Source organism: Lathyrus oleraceus, chromosome 6 (genome assembly GCF_024323335.1).
Source record: "Lathyrus oleraceus cultivar Zhongwan6 chromosome 6, CAAS_Psat_ZW6_1.0, whole genome shotgun sequence".
Taxonomy (NCBI): Eukaryota; Viridiplantae; Streptophyta; class Magnoliopsida; order Fabales; family Fabaceae; genus Lathyrus; species Lathyrus oleraceus.
In genome coordinates this window covers 122,477,077-122,494,183 of record NC_066584.1, presented here as the reverse complement: position 1 = coordinate 122,494,183, position 17,107 = coordinate 122,477,077, and the positions used below count along the sequence as shown (strand labels likewise).

Sequence of the window (17,107 nt, the reverse complement as noted above, 5' to 3'; positions counted from 1 at the left end):
CGGATCAAGAAGCAAACGACCATTGATCGTTCAAAGGAAAACAACCATTGAGTGTTTGAATGAACGAAACAAGAACACTATATCATATATAATGTATTTTGCATCAAGATTACTTATATCATATATATAACTTGATCGATCTCAATTTAATCTTTGATTCATTCTGTCTTTAATCGTATTAATACAAAAAATAAATAATTATCAGATTCATGGTTTCATAAGTGGCTCTGATACCACTAAAGGAGAATAGAGATCCAAAACGCAGCGGAAATAAAAAATTTTTTCTCCAATGATCCTTACGGATGGGTATGATCAGTGATAGAATCGTTACCTCTTGTGGCGATCACGAACATTGAACGATGACAACGCCTCTACTCAGCCCACACGAACGGATTCCTTCAATCTCAGTGCTAGCTGCTACGAATTAAGGCTTTGAGTGAGAGAGAGAGAGAGGGAAACGAAATTCCAATTACCGTGACAATGCTTCTACCCAAGGGTTCTATTTATAGAACCACTTGTGTGGGCTTTAAGCTAAAAAGGCCACTTAAGTGTATTTTGGCCCATATCTTATAATATGCCCAAAATAACTTAAATGCGTGGTACCTTACCATATTTCGTATTCCTCTTAAGTGCATCGTACCTTACGGTGTTCCTTAGTTACTCTATCTCTCATCAATCCGTCCTTTGTGTGTGACCCTGTAGGTTTTTGCGACGTTGGCAATTATATTAAATCACGCATTTAACATAATAAACAGTGAGCGATATCTAGTAATACATCACTGCTACCCAAGACACGTAAATGTCACGTGATCTGACAAATCCTTCTATGATAATAAGTATGTGTATAATTACCCTTTTGCCCTTATGTCTATATCGAACACAAGGCATAGACCGTGTCATCCTTGTCCAGTTCAATATTGGGCCCATAGACATTTATCCTGTTATGCAGGATGGGAAAATTCCATCTAGGTCACTCATGTCCCTTAGCATGCTTTGTGGAGTACCCATCAACTGTCTTTATGGTTATCCAGTTACGGACAATGTTGGATTAACAATAAAGCACTCGACTCTACATCTAGGGTCCATAGTGGTTTCAGGACGAAGAGTGGTATACACCATTATCACCATGAGAATAACTTATGACACTTTGCATAACATTCTATATAGTATTCTCATAGCGGGTCAATCCAGTATAAATATTACTCTTAATATTCATACCTATGTTTGAGACTTGATAACTCCTTATCCATGATCCATGAGATGTGATCATCAGTCTATAAACATAATAGTCTCCATGCTTTAATGTTATCCCACTTCACAATAAAGCTTGACTACGGATACTTTAAGAATAGTGTCCTTATGTTTAATGTGCTCTGATGATTAAGTCACACTTGATACATTAAACGGACTATCTATGTCAGGGACTTTATTAAACAAACATAATAAAGAAAAAGCCTTTTATTATTAATAAATAATTCGATACAAGTACCAAAAGTATTGGCCTCTAGGGCTTACACCAACAATCGATACAATACCTGTGCCAATCATCCATGAATCATGGAACACTTAGAGCAAGAGAATAGAGACTTGAAGGACGAGATTTCCCGTCTGACTGCCATGATGGAGTCAGTTCTAGCTGCTCAAAGTCAATATTCTCCAACGCTTGCAACTCCTCCTCCACAGAGGACTGTCATTTCCGAGGTTGTCTCTTCAACCGTGGCTGCTACTCAGTTCGTTCCTGCCATGCCTGCCGGATTCCCGTGGGGAATGCCGCCCAACTTTGTGCCTGAGGGTCATGTCTGTGCCACCATCGGTTGTTCATACTCTGCCTCGTGTTGAGGACACCATATATCATTCCGAGCCGTCTGAGGGTCCGGATGTTTATGATAAGATGGACGAAATGAAAGACCAATTCATTGAGTTGCGAAAGGAGTTAAAGACCTTGAGGGGAAAATATTTCTTTGGTAAGAGTGTTGTGGAACATTGCTTGGTTCCTAATGTTAAGATCCCGATGAAGTTCAAAGTCCCTGACTTTGAAAAGTATAAGGGGAACACCTGTCCACTCAGTCATCTCGTCATGTATGCTAGAAATATGTCGACGCAAACTGATAATGATCAGTTATTGAATCATTATTTCCAAGACAGTCTGACTGGTGCCGCTCTGAGGTGGTACATGGGTTTGGATAGTGCGAGTGTCTTCACGTTCAATGATTTGGGTGAAGAATTTATGAAGCAATATAAATATAATATGGATATGGCGCCAGATATGGACCAAGTTAGATCAATTCCTCGGAAGGATAAGGAGACACTCAAAGAGTACGCCCAGTGATGGAGAGAGTTTTCCGCTCAGATTACCCCTCCTTTGGAAGAAAAGGAGATGACCAAGATCTTTCTTAAGACCCTGAGCTCATTTTACTATGAGCGAATGATTGCTAGTTTCCCTAGTGACTTTATCAAAATGGTAAATATGGGGATGAGATTAGAAGAAGGTGTCTGAGAGGGACGGTTGTATAAAGAGGAGTTTTCGTCAAGCAAGAAGTACGACAACGGGTTTGCCAAAAAGAAAGAAGGTGAGACCAATGCAGTATCCATTGGGAGGTAGAGGAGGACTCATGTCAGAAGAAGTCCACAACACCTCCAACACTATCATCAAGTATCATCTGTTATTCTAGTCTTTTCAAATAATCAATCAACACCAATTCAACAACAACGTCAACAACAGCCACAACAAAGAACAAAAAACTAAAACAACAATAATACCAACAATAATCAACAATAGCAGAACTTTGAGAGGAAGAAGGTATCTTGTGACCCGATTCCTATGACTTATGCTAAATTGTATTCATCTTTGGTTCTCAAGAACCTTCTGCAACCAAGAAATCCTCCACAGATACCAGAGCCACTTCCATGGTGGTACAAGCCAGAGCTTCACTGTGCCTTTCACCAAGGGGCTCCTGCCCATGATATTGAGAATTATTACCCCCTGAAGTACGAAGTCCAGAAGTTGGTCAAGAGTGGGATGGTGTCCTTTGAGGACTGTGTGCCGAATGTCAAACAAACCCATTCCCTGCTCATGGTAATCCTTCTGTCAATATGGTAGATGGTTGTCCCAGGGAGTTCAAGGTATATGATGTTCGTTTCATTAGAAGGTCCTTAGTAACGATGCACAAGGAGATCTGTATGGTGAGTGATTATGAGCATGACCATGATGGTTGTGCGATTTGCAATGTCAATCCTCGAGGATGTGTGATTATGAAGAGAGACATCCAAAGGTTGATGGATGAAGGCATGATCCAGATTTTTCAATCCCGTCACTTAGGTGACGATGTCAATGTCATAGTTCCTGTATTCAAGACTTCAATGAGAGTAATAATTCAATTCAACAAAAGCATCAGTAACAGTGTCAGCAATAGGCCGGTATCACCGTTGGTTATACAGTTAGCGGGCCCTATCCCGTATGCATCCAATAGAGCTGTTCTGTACGAGTATAATGTGACTATGTTAGAGAACGGTCAAAAGGTTTCATTGCCTACGACCAGTTCTGTGGTGAGTATTGCTGATGTGACGAAGGTGACCCGTAGCAGTCGAGTTTTTGGGCCTGTGTTCCTGAAGAATGTAAAAGATGTATTTGTTAGTAAGAAGGTTGAAGTGCCTGCGGTTGATCCGGTTAGCGCTCCAAAAGTGTCAGTCTGGTGAATCCATCAGTTTGAAGCCTAATGATGATGATGAGGTACTCCGTTTGATCAAGAAAAGCGAATTTAATATGGTCGAGCAGCTGCTCCGAACTCCCTCCAAGATTTCAGTGTTGTCTCTACTTATGAATTCTGAAGCGCACAGAGAAGCATTGCAAAAGGTATTGGACCAAGCTTATGTAGAGCACGATGTTACGGTGGATTAGTTTGATCATATTATGGCTAACATCACTTCCTGCAATAATTTGAGCTTTTGTGACGAAGAACTTCCTGAGGAAGGTAGAAATCACAACTTAGCATTGCACATATCAATGAACGGCAAAGAAGACGCTTTGTCAAATGTGTTGGTTGACACCGGATCTTCATGGAATGTACTTCCCAAATCAACTCTCTCCAGATTGTCGTATCAAGGAGCTCTAATGAGGTATAGTGGCGTGATCATCAAAGCTTTTGATGGTTCTCGCAAGACTGTGATTGGTGAGGTGGACCTTCCTATGAAGATAGGTCTGAGTGATTTCCAAATTACTTTCCAAGTAATGGATATCCACCCTGCCTATAGATTCTTATTAGGAAGGACATGGATACATGAGGCTGGAGTTGTGACATCCACTCTACATCAGAAATTGAAGTTTGTGAAGAATGGTAAGCTTGTTATCGTCGGTAGGGAGAAGGCTTTGTTGGTAAGCCATCTGTCGTCTTTCTCTTACATAGAAGCTGAGGATGAGATTGGAACCCCGTCCCAAGCTCTATCTATTGCATAAGAAAAAAGAGTTGGGGCATCCATGTCCTCTTTTAAAGATGCGCAGAAGATTGCTGGAGACGATAATTCTGATCAGTGGGGCCAGATGGTGGAGGTCGCCGAGAACAAGAGCAGGGCCGATTTGGGTTTCCAACGGGGATCGTCTGTAATTAGAGCTGAAGATGTGCAACCCAGTTTCCATAGCGGAGGGTTCATTCATGGTAATGAACAACACTTAGCTGTTGTGATCGAGGGTGATGAAGATGATGACTGCACCAATTTTGTGACGCATGGAAAGGCTTGCAACAATTGGACTGTTGTCGATGTTCCTGTTATTATGCATCATTCTAAGTAATTGCTTTTATTGTTTTTAAAAATCCCTCCCTTATGCCTAAGGGGGAAGTGAACATTGTTTGGCACTTTCAAACTTGATCATTAATAAAATTCAATTATATTCATCCACATTTATGATGTTTCATTTTTACTTTTTGCTTTTTCTGAAAATGGTAATCACAAAAAACATAAATGAATAAATATAATTGTCCATCTGCATAATATTTGGTCACAAATCACTTATCTAAAATAAAAATATCAAATCATTATGCAGGTTGGTCTCCAAACTTTGAATTCCCTATGTTTGAGGTCGAGGAAGAAAGTGATGAAGAAGTATCTGATGAATTATCTCGCCTACTTGGGCATGAGGAAAAAGCCATTCATCCATTTGAAGAGCAGATTGAGATAGTCAACTTGGGTTCCGAGGATGATGTCAAGGAAGTCAAGATTGGGTCTCGACTGTGTCCAGAGGTCAAGAAAGGGTTGATTGATCTTCTCTAAGAGTATTCAGATGTGTTTGCTTGGTGATGACACTGAATTTCACCGTATTTTCGACTCCGATTTCGCATGCATTTTAGTGGTTTTATTGTTATTTTGTTGTGTTATTTCTATGTTTCTCTTTGTTTTCAGGTTTTTACTTTAATCGGAGCCCCGATCGAGAAAAGGAGTGAAAATGAGCTAAAAAGACTAAAATTCAGCATTTTGCACTTGTGGCTCCCACTGTGGCTGGCACCATAGGTCCAGCCATGACGTGTCACAGCTCAACTTCCCTCAACTGCCACGTTCCCCACTGCCATAGTTTGGCCTTATGGAGGGTGCCATGGACTTGTGGCCGGCGCCATAAGAAGAAAAGTTTTCCCTCCCATTTTCAAACTGAAGGGCATCCTTGTCATTTCCATTATTTTCCTTGCCTATAAATACAAACTCGTTTTCATTTGTTTAAGCATCCAAACTTAGAGCAGATGCAAACTTAGAGCAAACTAAGTTTCACTTAGGCATACATTTAGTATTTTAAAGTGGTAATCGCTTCGCATTAGGGTGTTACCACAACTGTGTAATCAAGTCTGTTATCGAGTCTGTAATCGAGTTTGGAGCACTTTGGAAGGAAGTTAATCCTGCCGCCATTTTCATTTCCGCTTCGCATTTTATTCAACCCTCCAATTGGAGCAGGTTTTTATTGCTTTACCTTTATCTATTTTATTTTCCCGCACTCGCACTTTACTTTATTTATTTCCCGCACTCGCTTTACTTTATTTATTTCCCGCACTCGCTTTACTTTATTGATTTCTCGCACTCGCTTTACTTTATTTATTTCCCGCACTCGCTTTACTTTATTTATTTCCCGCACTCACTTTACTTTATTTATTTCCCGCACTTGATTTACTTTATTTATTTCCCACACTCGCACTACTTTTATTTATTTCTCGCACTCGTACTACTTTTATTTATTTCTCGCACTCGCACTACTTTTATTTACTTTCCGCACTCGCACTACTTTTATTTACTTTCCGCACTCGCACTACTTTTATTTAAATTAAAATTCACCTTTACTTTACCATGTCTAACTAAATCTATAAAGGTTAGAATGTAAGGATCGTAATTGAACCGATAATTCGTACAATTGTTCGTAGAAACACTTAAGGGCTATTTTGACTTTCAACCTAAGTTTTCCCGCACTTAATTTCCGTTGGGTAAGATCGAAAGCTGTCCAACGTCTATTTAAACTTAATTGTTTTTAACTATTTCAAATACAGCGAAAGCACTTTGTTTAGTTCATTAGGAGTTTTTAACTTAAGAAGAAAAGTGATTTTAAAACTATTTTCAGACGCGTTTATAAGTTTAGAGTCTGGTTCGTGAGAACCTCTTTTGGTTAAGAAATCCAGGTTAAAATACTTTTCAACTTAGTCAAGATACTATATTTCTTAAAAATAGGTTTACTACTCTAACGCAATGCGCGCCTTTTTATAAGTGACAATAAGAGGGTTTGATTAGGGAGTACAACTCGGTTTTGAATACGCGAAAGCGACATTTCCTGTTAAATTGGTTCCTTTCAAAGTAGGAAACACTGCCCATAAGTAGTTCTATTAGCAAGTACTTGGATTATTAATTGATTATGTGAATTACATTCGAGCCTGTCTTTATGAATTAAATTAAATTTAATACTTTACTTTTCATTGCACATTCTAAAAACTCCTATTTTAATTACCTTTGATAAACACCATAACAATAGATAACGATAGATTGACACTTGGTCTCTGTGGATTCGACAATCTTTTATATTACTCTAACGCGTTCGTATACTTGCGAAAAGCACGCATCAAGTTTTTGGCGCCGTTGCCGGGGACCAATTTCGTCAAATTTCATACCTTGTTGTTATATCGTTTAGACTTAGGCTATTACCCGTCGGTCAATGCGAAGAACTCGCAGCACCGGAAGCTTAGTATACCCTCTGGCAGAACCTGAACGTTACGCTCGCGCACGTTTATTTTTCCATAGAATTAGGAGAGCTATGGTCAAAGATCAAAACCAAAGACCTCTTAAGGACTTTGCCCAACCATCCAATGAAGAACCTAGTTCTAGTATAGTAAACCCAACCATTCCAGCTAATAATTTTGAACTTAAACCTTCCCTGTTGCAACTAGTGCAACAAAGACAATTCGCAGGTCTCGCTACTGAGAACCCAAACCAACATTTAAAAATCTTTCTTCAATTAGCATACACTTTTAAAACCAATGGAGTTTCTCCTGAGGCAATACGTTTAAGATTATTCCCTTTTTCCCTCAGAGATAAAAGCCCTATCATGGTTAGATTCCCTTCCACCCAATTCCATTACGACTAGGGATAACCTTAGAAGAGTATTCCTTGCTAGATACTTTCCCCCAAGTAAGATCGCCGTTCTTCGAAACCATATACTAGATTTACCCAGAACCAAGGAGAATCACTGTTCGAAGCTTGGGAGAGATATAAAGAGCTGTTAAGAGCATGCCCACATCATGGTTTAGAAAATTGGTTAATCATTCAGACCTTCTATAATGGACTTCATTATAACACTAAGATGACCATCGACGCAGCCGCAAGCGGTGCGCTGATGAACAAACCTTATCCTGAAGCTAGTGCCCTCATTGAAGATATGGCTCAAAACCATCAATCATGGCGAGTCGAACGAGCGACAGTTGAGAAGAAGGAAGCCCAAGGAGGAGTGCATGAACTAAGCTCTATATACATGATGCAAGCTAAAATGGACGCATTAGCCCTCAAGGTCGAGCATATGTGCATAAACCCGAATACCGCAGCAGTAGTTTCGTCGGATTGTGAGATATGTGGAACCAAAGAACACCAATCTGCAGAATGTAGTCTATTAAACGAAACCCACTCTGAGCAAGTGAACTACACCCAAAGGAACCCATATTCGAATACCTATAACCCTGGATGGAGGAATCACCCGAACTTCTCCTATAAAAACAATAACCCTATCCAAAATAATGCACCTCCGAGACAAACTGGTTATCAAGCCCCAAGACCAAATTAACCTATGCAACCTATACCAGCAAAACCGAGCCTTGAGAAAATTATGGAAAATCTTATCACTGCTCAAACCCAACAAAACAAAGAGTTCATGAACCAAAACATTCACGTTAACGAACTGATGACCCAGTTAGGAACCAAGGTTGACTAAATAGTTACTCACACCAAGATGCTTGAAACCCAGATCTCTCAGGTAGCTTTAAACCAAGCCCCTCAGACCACACCTAGAGGACAGTTCCCTGGACAACCTCAGCAAAATCCGAGAGGATAAGCCAATGCTATTACCCTACGAAGTGGGAACGCTTATGATGAGCCACCAAACCCAAGTTTGAGTGAACCCGAAACTTCTAAGGAATATACCAAACCCCCGGACAAAGTAAAGGAACCAGAGGAATCTGAAAAACAGGAAGGTCAAGAAAAAGGAGAAGAACCTAAAGATAAAGCTTATATACCACCCCCACCATATAAACCGCCTATACCATATCCGCAAAGACTCAAACAAACCCAGATCAATAACCGGTATCAGAAATTTATTAAGGTTATAGAAAAACTTCACGTAGAAATCCCTTTCACAGAAGCCATCACCCAAATACCTTCTTATGCAAAGTTTCTCACAGACATCCTTACCAAGAAACGTAGACTTGACGATCCGAAGCCCTTGGAATGCAATTCCATTTTCGAGAATAAGTTAGCCAAAAAGGATAAAGATCCTAGAAATTTCTCAATTCCTTGTCTTTTGGATAGTCATGTCATCGAAAAAGCTTTTCTAGACTTAGGAGCTAGTGTGAGCTTAATGCCTTTAGCAGTTTGTGAGAGGTTAAACTTAGGAGAATTACAGCCCACTAAGATGTCACTTCAGTTAGCCGATAGATCTGTTAAGTATCCGATAGGCATTTTAGAAGATGTCCCTGTTAGGATAGGTGAATTGTTTATCCCTACTGATTTTGTTGTCATGGACATCAAAGAAGACAATGATATACCAATCCTTCTCAGTAGACCATTCTTATCAACTGCAGGAGCCATAATAGATGTCAAGAGAGGAAAGTTGACCTTTGAGGTAGGTGACGAGAAAATAGAATTTATACTTTCGAAATTTCTTATGGCACCTGTGATGGGAGACACATGTTATGCCTTAGATATCATTGATGAATGCGTTAGGGAATTAGAACAATAAGAAATCATAAAAACAATTAAGTTGCCATCAACTCTCATACTGGAAGATGATGACTTTAGGAAACCCTATATCGATGATAACCTTTACGAATGTTTATCCCTTACCCCAGATCCTATGTCGTGCCCTAAGAAACCAACCTTAGAACTTAAGGAACTGCCTAAGAATCTGAGATATGAGTTCCTCGATGAAGAGATGAACCGTCCAGTTATAGTCAGTGCTACCTTGAGCCAAGAGGAAACAGACCAACTTTTAGAAGTTTTACGAAGATATCCCTCAGCCTTAGGATATAATATCTCTGACCTGAAAGGTATAAGCCCATCTGTATGCATGCATCGGATTTCGCTCGAAGAAGATTCAAAACCCTCCAGAGAACATCAGAGAAGAATAAACCCTATAATGAGTGATGTTGTTAAAAAAGAAGTTATTAAGTTACTTGAGGCAGGTATAATCTACCAGATCTCGGATAGTAAGTGGGTGAGCCCTGTGCATGTAGTACCTAAAAAGGGAGGCATCACAGTCGTACAAAACGATAAAGGCGAACATGTAGCAAAATGGATAGAAGGAGCATGGCAGATATGTATAGATTATAGAAAGTTAAAGCAACCAGGAAGGATCATTTCCCTTTACCATTTATAGACCAGATGTTAGAGCGTCTAGCCAGACACTCTTACTTATGCTATCTAGATGGATACTCTGGATTCTTCCAAATACCTATCCACCCTGAAGATCAAGAAAAAACTACCTTCACATGCCCTTATGGAACTTTTGCCTACAGACGAATGTCATTCGGCCTCTGTAATGCCCCAACCACTTTCCAACGCTGCATGATGTCAATCTTTGCAGATTACCTAGATGGTATCATGGAAGTGTTTATGGATGATTTTTCGGTTTGCGGATTTGATTTCCACAATTGTCTTGATATCCTTGAGAAAATCCTGGAGAGATGCGTGGAGGTGAACCTCGTGCTAAATTGGGAAAAGTGTCATTTCATGGTAATCGAAGGAATTGTTTTAGGACATATAGTTTCCGAAAAAGTATAGAGGTAGATAGAGCTAAGATAGAAGTTATAGAAAACCTAAAACCACCCAAAACTATCAGAGAAGTCCGAAGTTTCCTTGGACATGCTGGATTCTACCGGCGTTTTATCAAGGACTTCTCCAAAATAACTAAACCTTTAACTGGCCTTTTAATGAAATATGCCGAATTCAATTTCAATGAAAAATGTAATGACGCATTTAATATTTTAAAGCAAGCATTAGTATCAACACCTATTATGAAACCTCCTGATTGGTCAGAACCTTTTGAGATAATGTGCGATGCTAGTGATTATGCGGTTGGAGCCGTTTTAGGACAAAGGAAAGATAAAAAGTTACATGCAATTTATTATGCAAGTAGAACCCTAGACGTTGCCCAACTTAACTACACAACAACTGAAAAGGAATTACTCGATGTAGTCTTCGCTATAGACAAATTTAGATCTTATCTTGTAGGAGCAAAAATTATAGTTTACATCGATCATGCTGCCATTCGTTACCTATTAAGTAAAAAAGATGCCAAGCCCAAGTTACTCCGATGGATTCTGTTACTACAAGAATTTGATTTAGATATAAGAGATAAAAAAAAGGCACTGAAAATGTAGTAGCTGATCACCTTTCTAGGCTAGAACATCTAAAACCAGACTTAGTACCCATAAATGATGATTTCGCCTATGATAGACTGATAGTTAGACTAGAAACCATTGAAGACGATAACCTAGGCCCTCATGAGAACTTCCAAAAATCCTTAGCAATAAGTAACGTACCATCGTATGCAGACTTTGTTAATTACCTATCTGCTGATATCGTACCCCCTGATCTTGACTACCACAGCAAGAAGAAGTTCTTCCACGATGTGAGAAACTTCTATTGGGACGAACCGGTCCTTTTCAAAATGGGTAAAGATGGCATTTTTCGTCGTTGCGTTCCAGAAGAGGAGGTAAAGAGTATAATTGAGCATTGTCACTCTGCACCCTATGGTGGACATGCGAGCACTTCTAAGACATAAGCCAAAATTCTTCAAGCTGGCCTATTCTGGCCTACCATGTGGCATGATGTCCATGCTTGCATTGTCAAATGTGATAGATGCCAACGCATTGGAAACATTTCAAGGCGTGACAAAATGCCTCTAAGAAACATTCAGGAAGTAGAACTCTTCGACGTTTGGGGTATAGATTTCATGGGACCTTTCCCACCATCCTTAAAAAATAGGTATATCTTAGTAGCTGTAGACTACATGTCTAAATGGAATGAAGCTATAACTGCACCCCCAAACGATACTAGGGTAGTGATCAAGCTATTTAAAAACTATATTTTCCCTAGATTTGGAACACCACGTTTAGTCATAAGTGATGGAGGATCACACTTCATATCGAGGATATTTGATAAACTTTTAAGAAAATATGGAGTTAGGCATAGAGTATCAACACCATACCACCCACAGACTAGTGGCCAAGTAGAAGTATCCAATAGGGAGATAAAACAAATCCTAGAAAAAACTGTTTCTATCTCTAGGAGAGACTAGTCTCAAAAGCTTCAAGAAGCATTATGGGCCTACCGAACCGCTTTCAAAACCCCTATAGGAACAACTCCCTACTAACTAGTCTATGGAAAATCCTGTCACTTACCTTTCGAAGTAGAGCATATGGCCTATTGGGCCATTAAAACTTTGAATTTAGACTACATAACCGCTGGTGAAAAGCGTATCCTTGACATTCACAAACTAGAAGAACTTAGGCAATCTGCCTACAAAAAGGTAAAAATATACAAAGAGAGAACAAAAGCCTGGCACGACAAAAGAATAGTAAAGAAAGACTTCAATATAGGCGACCCTATTCTCCTCTTCAACTCTAGGTTACGACTCTTCCCAGGGAAGCTGCGCTCAAGATGGACTGGCCCTTTCGAAGTACCCAAGATTCTGAGATCCGGAGCCGTAGAAATCAAGAACGAAACCTGTAGTCCATTCATTGTAAATGGACAAAGACTAAAGCTCTACGAAGGAGGAGACATTCCAATAGACTACTCAAGCCACACTTTGATTGATCCATCGATTCCTACTACTACAGGTGTATAAATTCTGATCGTCAAGCTAATGACGTTAAACAAGCGCTGCTTGGGAGGCAAACCATGGTTTTTTATTTTATTTTACTTTTTTGCATTTATTTATTTTCTTTTATTTGATTTTTTATCATATTTTTACGAGGACTAAATATTTGAATGGTTTGTATTTTCAGGATCCCTTTTCCTAACTTTTACAGGATCCAGGACTTCGACGATATGCATGTAGCCTATAGAGATGATGCTCAGAGAGATCTCTACATAGCTCTTTACCAGCACCCTATGGCGCCCACACGCTATCCAGATCAGCACTGCATGGAAGCCCTAGGTATCGAGCCGAGTATCCGATTTCTGAGCCACCAGCTCCATTGGGACAAGTTCGATGATGACCTGAGTAACACCTATAGGAACTTGACATTGGAGTTCCTCAGTTCATTTGATTATGACCCTTACTCTGAACCGGATGGGTATGCTGCTTTCAGGCTCCTTGGAGTTGAGTACTCTTTCAGCCAAAAAGAGTTCGGTGACCTATTGGGTTTCCAGACCACCCCTGACATTATCCCTGAGACACCGATGGGATATTTTCTGGGTAAGGAGGTGGACAAGTTCTGGAGTAATATATCAGGTGGAGGGAGTCAGGATCCTTCTACGCAGTTGTCCCAGGCTATACATAACCCTGCTTTTAGATACTTCCAGATGATACTGGCACACTCCTTCCTAGGAAGACCGAATGCTGAGACATTACTAAGTGGGGAGGAGATATTCCTACTATTTTGTGCATCCCAGTCTCGCCTAGTAGCATGTGGGAACTTTCTGTTGTGTGGCCTCAGCGGTGTTTCCAGATTGACCGAAGGAGTCATTCATGTAGGAGGGATCATCACACAGATTGCCATCGCTTTAGGTCTATCTCGCAAGTTGTTACATCTCCGGACCTACTGTGGGTACACTACCATGGATATCGACTTTTGCTTGACCAGAGGGTTGATGAGGAGATCCTCTTTCCACCCAAGACAGTTCAGATTGCTGGTCGATAGCGAGGCGATTCATTATTTTACACTGCCTGATCCTGTGATGACTAGTGTGCATGATCCAACTAACTGGAGTTATGCCTTGGAGGGTCAGGGAGAGACTATCGAGGAGCCGAGATCCCCACCTATTTCTGAGTATACCCCTACACCGCCTTCTCCCAGGATCACTGTATTCTCTAACAATTTATCATTGCATACCCCATACATCCGCACCCAGATCGCAGAGTGTCGTAGAGAGATTGTCGGGCTTAGACAAGAGGTGGCTGACCTCACCTTACATATGGGAGTATCTGATCTCACACACGCTACCGAGGCCGACTGTTTATACCAGGAGATCGCCGAGCTTCTCCAGGAGATAGTCATGCTCCGTGGATCTACTCAGGAAGACGAACCCCCTACTATATGATCTTACCATCTCATTTTATTTTGTCTCATTTATGCTTATATTTTTCGCATTTACATAACTTATTTTATATCATTGCATTTGGGATATTTTTCTTAACTATGTTAGCACATTGATATTTCTACATTTATACATATATGTTTTATGTTTGTTTATTATATTTATATTCTTATTATAGTTTAATTATATTAATTGTTTATTTATTTTTTAGTCTAATGTTTAAATTTTATTTTTATAAAATTACGCAAGCCTTATGTCACTAAGAAAATACAATGCAAATGCTATCCAGACCCCCCAACCAAAGAGAGAACGAGAAGCCCAAGCCAAATGACCAAAATCTGGCCCAGCCGAATTTAGCCTTGTGGCACCCGCCATAGATGTTGTGGTCCCCCCACAGCGTCTATATAATCTCGGGGCAGACTCCCATTCTTCACCATTTTCACACCTTCAAACCTTCAAAACCCATTTTTTCACCTTCCGAAAAAGCCCTTGAACCCCTACAAAAGCTCCCACATTTCTCATCTTCACACAATACAAATCATTTTCCCAACTTCCATTTTCATCCATCAAATCTCATAAAAATCATACCTTTTTTCATACCCATCTTCATCTTCTTCATCGCATTTCAAGAGCTAAATAATGGAGTTCAATGGATTCATCCTTTGAGGAGGGAAACCGGGAGATAGGCAAAGGAAGATTATCGAACGGTTGCAAAATTGGGAGATCCTCCCGGCAAGGTATGTTGATGAAAATTGTCTTTACACTTTGGGTATCTACCATAGCATTTTTTATTTATTAGATAATTTAGGCTTGCATAGTATCTTTTCAAACAAAGAACCTACCTTTGAGAGATTGACAATCGAATTTTTAAGTTCTTTAATCTATATTGTCAATCCTAACACTGCTAGCACAGTTGGTACTGTCTAATTTAGAATGTTTGTTGTTGAATATGAATTCAGTACCGACGCACTAGCAGGCCTGTTAGGAATCCCTCATGGGGACGGTGTTATTTATGAGACCCCTTTGGATTCAGATTGGTCGGTTGAGGTGTTTTCCTTCTAGTAGAGATTGTCAAACACTTCAATAAATTCTTTTGAAGGAATTCTTTCCTCGACCATCCATAACCCAACCATCAGAGTTTTTAGATATCTGTTGGCATGTACTGTTTTTGGTCGGGAGAATCCAAACAAGGTCAATGCTCGAGAGCTTCTATTTTTGCAAGGAAGCCTCACAAATAGAAGAATTAATTCGATCCAGTTTATGCTCGCGTATATGGCTTTAACTCTTAACAAAGCAGGACCAATTGTTTTCGGATGACTCATTACGTCTATTGCTCGGGCGCTTAACCTGAACAATGAGATAGCTACCCTAGATCCCTTACCTCCTCGCACAATCAACCTAAAATTTCTGAGAGATATGAAATTGTGCCGATTGAGGAGAGAAGGAGGCTATGTACTTATGGTTCACGGTGTAGCTATCCCATCTGTTGTCTTGCCATGCACTAGACGTACTGATGTACGTGATGAAAGGAATTGGATCTATGTTTTAGATGTTCCACCTGTTTTAGGTCCACTTCCTCCTAATGTTCCTGGTGCAGAGGGACACGACACTGATGAAGAATATGATCGGCGAGAGCGATCTCCCGTACCTCATGTGTCCCCCCATCATCCTTCACCACCACACACCGCACCATCTTCTTCTTTTGCAGGTTCTGCTCCTGGCTTCTATATTACAGAGGAGATATGGCGTGACCACATGTCTAGAGAGCAAAGGCGTGACGACCTACTCTCTACCATTCAACAACAATTGGCGGATAACATGAGCTTCATGCAAGAATCGCAGTAGAGGACAGATAGATCCTATGAGACTGTTGTACATTCCCTGCTTACGATCACAAATACGCAAGCCCGTCAGCAACAATACCACCGTCAACATACTGCACTCATAGAAGCTACTCAAGGTTCCATTTGGGTAACCTTCGAGAGGTGAGGAGTGCTTAGGATGCCCTACAGGCCAGGATGGATCAGAGAGACCATCATCGTACCCGATCCCGTCGTCCACCTCAGGATGGCGAAGGCACCAGTGGTCAACAGTAGGATGTCAGGTGACTCTCCCCTTATCTTATTTCGAAATATTGGGGACAATGTTCGATTTAAGGGTGGGAGGAGACTTTATCGCTTTTCTTTATCGCTTTTCTTTGTTGTTTTTAGATAGTTTGTTTATTTTTATTGCTTTTTTGTTTACTTTATTTCATTTTTCTTTTAGTGTAAGTGTTTTAGATAATGCATGAGTCTGACGAGTCACCAGTATAGTGTATCTTTAGTATAGTCAAATCTCCCCATTCCTTTAGTCCTACCAAAATTTTTTTGTAAAAGAAAATAGTGTTATTCTAAAAGTTTTTGGGTTTTAAAGACGACTTTTGAGTAAGGATACGGTGACTTGGGAAAACTTTTTGAAACATCAGTATTGTTTTAGCACCATAGACTTCGTAAATATAGGAATCATTCCCGAAACCCCATATATCATGGCCTTAATCATCATTTCAGTATAAGTCCTCAGTAGTTTATTCCAGCAGTCAGCTCCGGCCTACGCATCCTCTACGTAGGGGACCGATGAACATAAGTGAATGATCCAGTGAAATAAATAAAAGAAAGCAAAAAGGCAAATCCGATATAGGTGACCCTCACAACGTTATTTAAACCAAAAGAGTTGTAAAAATTTGCTACAAAAATAAAAAGAAAAAGAAAAACTTACCCGCTGTTAGTTGGTTCAGAGGTATCTGGCACTGAACTCGGTAGGGCGGATTACGATCCGATCCCCCACAACTGCAGTTGGGTCAAATAAAAGGGTTTACACATATTTATGTGTCAGGAACCCCATGTTTGGATCATAATCACTAACAGGTCACTCTGCTATGAAGCATGTACGGATAACGGGCTTAATGTGATTGCGCCTGAATGAAAAGGACACAAAAAGTGATGAAGAGGCAAGCCTAGGTATTGTGGGATAATATGGGTTGGTTAATATAGGAATGGAGTTTATGTCAGTGTTTGCGGATAAGTGTCACACAATACCCTTAGTTCACTCAGTTAGTACCTATCACTGCATCCCGACTTGAACT

At 40.2% G+C, this 17,107-nt stretch overlaps 1 pseudogene; it reads right to left on the bottom strand.

Annotated features, from left to right (window-relative positions):
- Positions 1–7,666: 7,666 nt before the first annotated feature.
- Positions 7,667–7,764, bottom strand: LOC127099375 (uncharacterized; annotated as a pseudogene).
- Between the last annotated feature and the right edge of the window lie 9,343 nt (positions 7,765–17,107).